We start from the raw sequence: 9,263 nt of genomic DNA, 5'->3' as shown, positions 1-9,263 counted from the left end.
AAGTGTCTTGTGTTCAAGTTCTATTGGTTGTGTGTATATATATGACTTGATTTAATTCTGTTGGCTGGACCTAAGATACTTTAATGTGTGTGGGTATAATGTATAAATGACTATTGCATACTTATATAAAGTTTTAACTATTTTGTTCATATAAGTCAGCACAGTTCATTGGACAACTATATTTATGTATTTGCTTCTGCTAGCCCCTTAATCTTGTTAATCTGTTCAGAGGCCTTTGGTAGTCTAAGGATTAATGGTCGGTTACGATGCTAAACCTATAGGGGCGGGTTTGGGTCGTGACAGAGTGGTATCAGAGCACGAGTTATACTGCACACACGTGTCCATATGAGCTATAGGATGTCCTAGAAATGAAATAGGGACATTGCATTATCATGTGTAAGTATGTGAGCTATGATGACCACGTCCTTGTTAGAAATGAAACGAAATGAAACCTTTGTGCATGGTCAAAGAAGTTAAGTGGAATAACATGTAATGTTAATTTCAATACCGAATATGGAATCTATGTGAACATGAACGTATGAAAGTAAGGGATCATGTGACTGTATCTGAATTGAAATGAAAGTATAAACACGTCTAATATGAAATGAAATGTGAGAACAGTGAGAACTTTCCTTATATTAATAAGCACCTTGTTTGTGTGTAGTCAATGGAAATGACAAGGAATATAGACGAATCTGAATCTTCTGACGCTAGAATTAGCCGGCTAGAAAGAATGGTTGAAGCCTTAACCGAAAATCTGAAACAACAGCAACAAGGGCAAATACATGTGCCTAAACCAGCTAATTATGGTATGGTAATACTGACATAGAAATACAATAAGATGAAACCACCAGAATTTCAAGGGGGTACTGAACCGTTGAAAGCTGAGGCTTGGGTCTTAGAAACTGAGAAAATATTTGAGGTATTTCCGTGTACTGAGGCACAGAAAATTTTGTTGGCAATATTCACGCTCAAAGAGGAGGCTAGGAGATGGTGGATGTTAGTACGAAATGATAATGAGGGTGTGACATGGGATAGACTTAAAGAAATTTTCTTTGAAAAATATTTTCCCCAATGCATCCGAGATAGGAAGGTATCCGAATTTGAATAACTAAAACAAGGCAAAATGACTGTGGCTGAATATGAAACAAACTTTACTGAGTTAGCCCGTTATGCACCCCACATGATAGACACTGACTACAAAAAGGCTAGAAAATTTGAAGGTGGGCTTGACTTAAATGTGTTTGATCGAGTTGGCGTCTTAAAATTGTCAAAATACGCGGATGTTCTTGATAGGGCCTTAATGTCCGAGGCAAACATAGCAGCCTTGAAAATATCAAAATCAACATCATCAACTGAATCAGAATGAGCGAAATAGAAGAAACAGAAGGTTGAAATGACTAGTAATTCGATAACTTCTGCGAATGAAAAATCTAGGGCGAAAACTGTGAACAAAGAAAGCCGGGGAAGCAATGTGAACAATGGTATACCTAGTTGTAAAGAATGTGGGAAACAACATTGGGGCATTTGTCGCCGCCTATCAGGAGCTTGTTTTAGATGTGGTCAAAAAGGGCACTTGGCTAAATCTTGCTCACGAACTCATCCGAACAATACCTAGAGGCAAAGAAGGGTTTACACCCTAGTTCTAAAAAATGCTCGGAACACTGAAACAACTGACGCAAATATTACCTTAACTATGTGCAATTGTTTATATGTGAATTTTTTGTGGAAGTGTACATTCCTTAACTTGATATAGATTGTGGACATGTTAATTGAACCAATTGAATTATTAGAATTATGAACCCTTAGTTATTGACTGCCTCGAAAACTTGCTAATTTTATGTGAGATGCCCGAAGCCCTATAACGAATTACCTGAGCTTTGGGAATTGTTGGGACTTATGAACAATGAGAATTTGCTGGGTTAGATCTTTGTACCGTAGTGCAACAATTCAATGTGAACTGTTAGGTACGACCTTTTGAACTATGCTAAAACTATCGAACATGGGAATACATTATGATTAACTATAATTTGAGAAAATCTGTATGACCGTAACTTGAACTGAACCGTTATATATTGACTGACATCATTGAACGATTAGACCCATGAACCCGAATTATATACGTGAACAGTCATGTGTGGAACTTCTGAAATTGAGAACTTATGTTAGGTTGGAGGAATGAACCTTTGCTTATGAATTTGCGAACGAATGCCTAAACGATAATTGATTCTAGACTCGTGTCCGTATACATATATCCTTGCTTGTACACTTTGAGACCTACTGCCTGATGTGACCTATGTGTGACGTTTTAGACCCTTTTGTTTAACAACTACCTATGCTATGGAGAATGTTTGGACTTATGTATATGCATACCTATGCTTGTGGATGTTATTAGACTTTCGATATACACATATATGACTGTACCTTTGCTCAGAATGATTGATACGTTATTTGTTTTGATAACTTGACCATTGGGACTATGACTCTGGGATTGTATGACTAAGTGAAGACCCCATGTGATAACCTCTAAACTGTGGACTGTGATTGTTGAACATTGACAAGATTGTTTGACTAGACCAGTGAGCCCATGCTCTAATGACCGTATGACCAATTTGAAACTTCTGTATAACAATCTGCTATTGCGTACCATATACTTACATGAAAAACTCATTTGGGAAATTGTTATATTGACTGTAATGCTTACCTCTCGATGTGAATAACTGCATGCCTGTGCATTTACCTGTAGAATTATTGGGAGGAAACACATTGTATATGACCTGGAACACTTTGACATGAACTACTATGATACATGACTCTGATGTGACTTTGAGAATTGATGAACTTAGACTAATTGTGGAATTACTGACTATGCACCTAAGCGAATGAAGTATGAACTATAGAATTAATGTACCTCGTTTGGAAATATTAAGGCTAGAACCTTTACCTGATCTAATATGATAGAACCGTGGCCTGACGAGACCTTTGTTTACTTGAGAGAACTTCTGTTTGATGACTCATGCCTTGAACTTTTATTTGATATGACTGGATAGAACTTTCATCTGATATGACCTGGTTGAACTTTTATTGATTTGATCTGAGGAGACCCTTGTTGAGAGCTATTATCTGACTGATTACATTATGGGGGATTGTGAATTGCTTATGATTGAATGACAGGGCTGTGTTACTAAGGGAATTAACCGAATGAAAACTTGAATCAATCTCGCACACTTAGGAAGAATGTGAACCATCGACAGCAGACTACGTGGTTATAGATGATTTCTTACCATACGCCTATAACCGATTGGAAACACGCGAATGAGATTATGGAATTTGGTAACTTATGCTTGGAGAATATGGGAATACTGTATATATGACATGTGATTAATTACCCGGTATTACCGTTTTGACCATGAACTTGTTTGACTAGAGAATGATTGCTTTGGTGTTACTGTACTTCAAAACTGATGGGATTTGTGACAACAGACTGGTTTGATTATAAACTCCGACTACCTGTGGGTAGATGTAATCAGTAGGACTACTTCTGTATTGACACATAGTACGATTGAATCTGTGGAAACTGAGGCTGATGAATAGTATATGAATGATTACTTCGGAATTTCGTTTGCTGCTATGGGATTAATGTTCAAAATTGCCTTGTATTTCTGTTATACTTTGGATGACCTGGACTAACTGTAATGGATTACCGAATTGAAAACCAAGTTGAACAAAGACCGGATGAATGACTCAGAAATGAATAAATCAAATCTCTGTAACTTAACGGGGGAAATTACTTATGAAAATGGAAACAGTGTGAATCTATGACCCCGATCAGTACTTGATATAAGTAATGTGAATAATAACGTAGTAAAGTTGTGTTCAACTGTATTTGTTTTCTATGTGTCTAAAGGGGATATGTTTTCTGAAATATTATATGTTGTGCAATGAATAATTGTCCAATCTCTGATATGTGTTCGTGTGACTCTTGGTATTATATGATATCTGTTGGCTGTTACCTAGTATCGAAGGTTCCTTTATGGAACTTATATCTGTCTGCACTCTGTTACCCGTACCGGAGGTCCCGTCATGGGGGGCTCAGCTTATCTGTTCTCTGTTCCCGAATTCAGAGGTTCCTTAATGGAACTGGTTATTCATAACCATCACGTGTCTGCATCTGTTCTGTATCTGCTATGTCTGCATCTGTTCTGTATCTACTCTGTTAGTGCTAATGAAGGCACCACGTATGCTTAAGCAAGAATTGTGACATCTGTGTATGATCTGGACAAGAATAGGAACATGAACATGTATCTGAATCTGTTCTGGACTAAAATCTAAATGCGTATAAGACTTTGTTTTGATATGAACCCTGAGCATGAACATGTTTATGAATATAGTTATGCTTCTGTTTTGTAGAGTTAAAGTTATATTTTGAATGGTCATCATTTCTTTTTGATGTAAGATAACTTAAGTTTGGAGGACCAAACTTTTTAAGGTGGGGAGACTGTAACAACCCCTATCCGTAATTAGCCACTAATCCGTATTTAATGATGTTAATGAGAGGATTAAAATAAATTATGTATTTATTCTGCACTTTGTATGATTTTGGCTTTCTATCTGTTATTTATAGAAATATCTGTTTGGAATTCCACTTTAATATGTAAATTGAAAGCCTTATCAGCATCCGAAATCGAAATTGACTACGCCGATATGTTATTTGGAAGTTTTAGAACCATATGGCAAATTTTATTTAAAAAATTGATTCAGAACGATTAATTAAGTCATGTTTGGTTAGCCTAATATTCTAATTAATGTGTTTTAGCACCATAAGGATATATGTGAGCCTTAACTCATGTTTGAGCTCAATTCTTTGCTCCGCTTAGTGCAAAAATCTGAGGTTTTGTTTTAGAGAGAGAGTGTGTGCAATTCTAGAGAGAGAGATGAAGGAATTGAAGGAGAATTGAAGACCTTGACTTAGATTCATCAAAACTAAGCTAGAGCTAGATTAATTCAAGACTATAGGTATGAATTCAACCCCTAAATTATGAATCTAAGTTATCAACATGAATATTATGTGTTTAAGGGTGTGTATTGAGCTTAGAAGGAAGATTTGAGTGGCAATTCATGCATGCATGTACATTTTCTTACAAATTGAGCATGATTCCCATGAATCCTCTCTTGTATGTTTGAAATTCATCTTCATTTGGGGAAATCATCAAGTTTCAAGTTGTTTTGTGGTGTTTGATCATGTTTTGGGAAGCTCAAGACCAAGAATACCCATGCATGTTGTGTTCATGAACATTCATCATGTTTTAATTGAAATTGTGAGTTTTTAACAAATTCTTGGGCCATGATTTTCTGAAATAATCCGTAATGCTTCATGTTTTACAAGTTTACTATGTTATCTCAAGTTTTAGGGCTCAAGAGATGTGTTTTGAGTGTTGGAATTCGAGTTTTGAGCTTGAAGGTGCAATCTGAAAATTTCAGAATTTGTATCTACACTCGAGCGTGGAAGTTCACGCTTGAGCGACCAATCTAAGTGCGTACACTACGCTCGAGCGACCAAAAGTCCGCTCGAGCGTGAATTGTAAGCTCCCAGAAGTTTCATGTCTTTTATAGATCGCTCGAGCGAAGGAATGTGCGCTCGAGCAACCATTCACATTTTGCATGTCCGCTCGAGCGAGAAAAGCTACGCTCGAGCGAGTGTGGACTTTATTTTCAGAAATTTTTCCTAAGTGTTCCAAGGCATGTTTTGGCATCCTCATTGCATCTTAGGCATTCCTAAGCCTTAATTAAGCCATAGTAATGAGGTTATTGATTAGAAACACACTAAGAACAAGAGTGTACTAAGTTAAGAGTTTATAAGAGTGCGTTTTAAGCAATGTGATAAGAAAGAATATGAGATATTGTAATGAAAGCTAAGCCTTAATGGCCACTTAAATGTGTAATGATAAGACATGCTTGTGTTATGTATTTTGTGAATGTAGGTCAAGGCTCGAGGATTGATTGACCGCTTACTGGAACCACTGTGAGTAACGTTATCGTAAAGATACGTTTATATGAATTATGTTCTAAATGAAATATGATAAGCTGTGATTTTTGAAATGATATCTGTTTTCGTGAACGAATATTCCATGTTTAAAATCTATTATGGCATCCATAGATCGTCCCAAGTCATGGGGAACGGCATGAAAATGCGGGTCCATGACATATAAGTAATTACGAGATCTCGTTAGCCACTTCATTGTGGTGATATGTGTTTAATAGGTATCCGGAACCGATTACTCTAGTCGAAAGAGGTTCTGTGATGTGTTCTATGGGATGTACCATTATTCTGTTTTGATACGAGAATGATTATGTTATGATCTGTTTTATACTTATGATATGTTCGGAATTCGTTCACTAACCCCTTTACCTTAATGTTATTTATTGGGCTTTAGCTCATTGTGTGTATATATATGTATAAGTGAGCATTCTGAAGCCCGAGCCTGAAGGCTTTTTGTCTGGACCTGTGTTCTGTTGTCAGCCAACCATTGTGCCTCACGTGGAGGATCCCGAAGTGTCCTGTGTTCAAGTTCTGTTGGTTGTGTGTATATATATGACTTGATTTAATTATGTTGGCTGGACTTAAGATACTTTAATGTGTGTGGGTATAATGTATGAATAACTATTGCATACTTATATAAAGTTTTAACTATTCTGTTCATATAAGTCAGCACAGCTCATTGGACAACTATATTTATGTATTTGCTTCCGCTAGCCCCTTAATCTTGTTAATCTGTTCAGAGGCCTTCGGTAGTCCAAGGATTATTGACCGGTTACGATACTAAACCTATAGGGGCGGGTTTGGGTTGTGACACATTCAAAAAACTAACAGAATCTGCCACATCATTAACACATCAGCTCTATGTGTGATGTAAAAAATTCACTAAAGATGCAAAAAAATAAAAAATAAAATACAAAAAAATTAGAATTTTTTTTAAGTCTTTAGTGAACTTTTTTTTTTCAAATTTATTCATAAATGTTATTACATTATAGATGCATCTAGATTAGATGAAGCTAAAAAAATAAAAAATAAAAAATAACTAAAAAAAGAAAAAAAGGTTTACTAAAGACGAAAAAAATGAAAATATACTAACTCAAATACCTGTATTGTCAATTCTGAAATAAAAAATTTACTATAATTTTTTCCGTCTTTAGTAAACTTTTTTTTTCTTTTTTTAGTTAAATTTGTTTTTATTTTTTTGCATCTATAATGTAATAATGCTTATGAATAAATTTGAAAAAAAAGTTCACTAAAGACTAAGAAAAAATTCTAATTTTTTTGTTTATTATTTTTTATTTTTTGCATCTTTATTAAATTTTTTACATCACATATGGACCTGATGTGTTAGTGATGTGACAAATTCAGTTACTTTTTTGAATGGAAGTTAGTTTAGGAGTAAAATGGGAAGGATTGCAAATATAAAGGGTCAAAGTGGAAAGGATTACAAACATGAAGGGTCAAAGTGAGAAAAATCAAAGTTAAATGGCCAAAATGGGGAAGGATTGCAAACATGAAAGACCAAAGTGGGATGATTGTAAATATAAAGGGCCAAAGTGGGAATAATCAAACTTAAATGTCCGAAGTGAGAAATGGGTGAAACTTTAACGGGACAAAGTGTAATTTACCCTTAGGCCCCGTTTATTTTGGGAAATAGGGATGTGATTGGGATTAAGATGGATGTGCGACCCACTATATGTTGTGTTTGTTTTGGGAGATGGAGAAGAGATTCATAATCCCATGGGATTAAGATGGGCCTTAATGTTGGGATTAAGATGGAGGAGGTACAGGTGATATTAGGAAACTAGTTTTATAGGATTAGGTTTTTTTTGTTTTTTTTGTTTTTTAGATGTTGGGAATTTTTTTTAACATTAATTTTTAATGTTTTAGTATTTTTTGTTAAGTAAAAATCATAATTTTATTTGTTTTAATATTTTATATTTCTTTTATAGGGTAATAATGTAACAATTCCCATACTTACAACTACCATCAAAACAAATACAATTTTACTTAATCCTCTTACTATCAATTATCTCTATTCTACCACTGAAAATATACGGAGCCTTATTTCTAAGTAACCATTTAAATTTGGGAGTGTTGAGAGAAAAACTGAGATGGTTAGTTAGGAAAAATTATCTCGAAGGTAAAATCTTTATATTTTTCGTTGAATGCTATTTCAATTGAATAAAGGTAGGTAACTATTTTTTCCCACTTAAAAAAAAATTATAATTTAGACAAAATAATTGTGCACCGCTTTATAATAAAGTTAGATAACTATTTTTTCCCACTTTAAAAAAAAATTATAATTTAGACAAAATAATTGTGCACCCCTTATTATAAAGCGGACATATAATCATGATGTGATAGATAGACCTATCAAATAACTTAAAGTAATTCTAACTATACTCTTTATTTTTTATTAACTAAAATATAAAAAGTTCTTTATTTTTTCTAATTTTTTTTTTTATCTATGTACTCCAATATTACTTTTTATTTTACATATCTATACACATAAACATTTTTTATTTATTCAAATGAAAATTAGGATGGAAGATAAAATTCAGTCTTATAAAACATAGATGGGAAATACTTAGTCCCTCCTCATACTTGCAGAGATCATGTCTGCTACTAGTAAAGATGTTACATTGCTAGGTAGATCATCAAGAAAGATTATGTGCTCTTTTTGGTTTACACCAATATTGGTCAATGCATCAGCATTTTGATTAGCTTCTCTTGGCACATGTAGGATGGTGCACTTGCATCTTCTCATCATTAAGTTTTCATCTTCAATTAGTGCTATGTAGGGCTGAGTTCTTTCAACTCCTTTACTGATTAGCTTCATAGCTGTTTGGGAATCAATTTCAATATCTATGCCGTTCAGCCCCTTTTGCATGATGATGGTCAATCCTCTCTGCAGTTCACATATCTCAGCTTTTAGGCTGGTGCAGTTGCCCAGGTATCCATAGTATCCCTACACCCAGTTGTCTACTTCATCTCTAAGTAGGCCTCCATAGCCAGATTGTCCTAGATCACCCTTGGAGCATCCATGAGCATTCAGCTTGAGTTTACCTACAGTAGGAAGAAGCCAATTAGGCATTGTATGGCCAAATAAACTATTTAAAATGCCTCTAAAAGCTCTTCAAATGTAACTAATCTCAAAGAATTAATTTCATTAAAATAACTATCATAATAGTCAATTTATTGGAGTGATTAAAATATGATAATA

Source organism: Camellia sinensis, chromosome 3 (genome assembly GCF_055761805.1).
Source record: "Camellia sinensis isolate YWXY chromosome 3, ASM5576180v1, whole genome shotgun sequence".
NCBI lineage: Eukaryota > Viridiplantae > Streptophyta > Magnoliopsida > Ericales > Theaceae > Camellia > Camellia sinensis.
Note: the sequence above shows the minus strand (reverse complement) of the source record.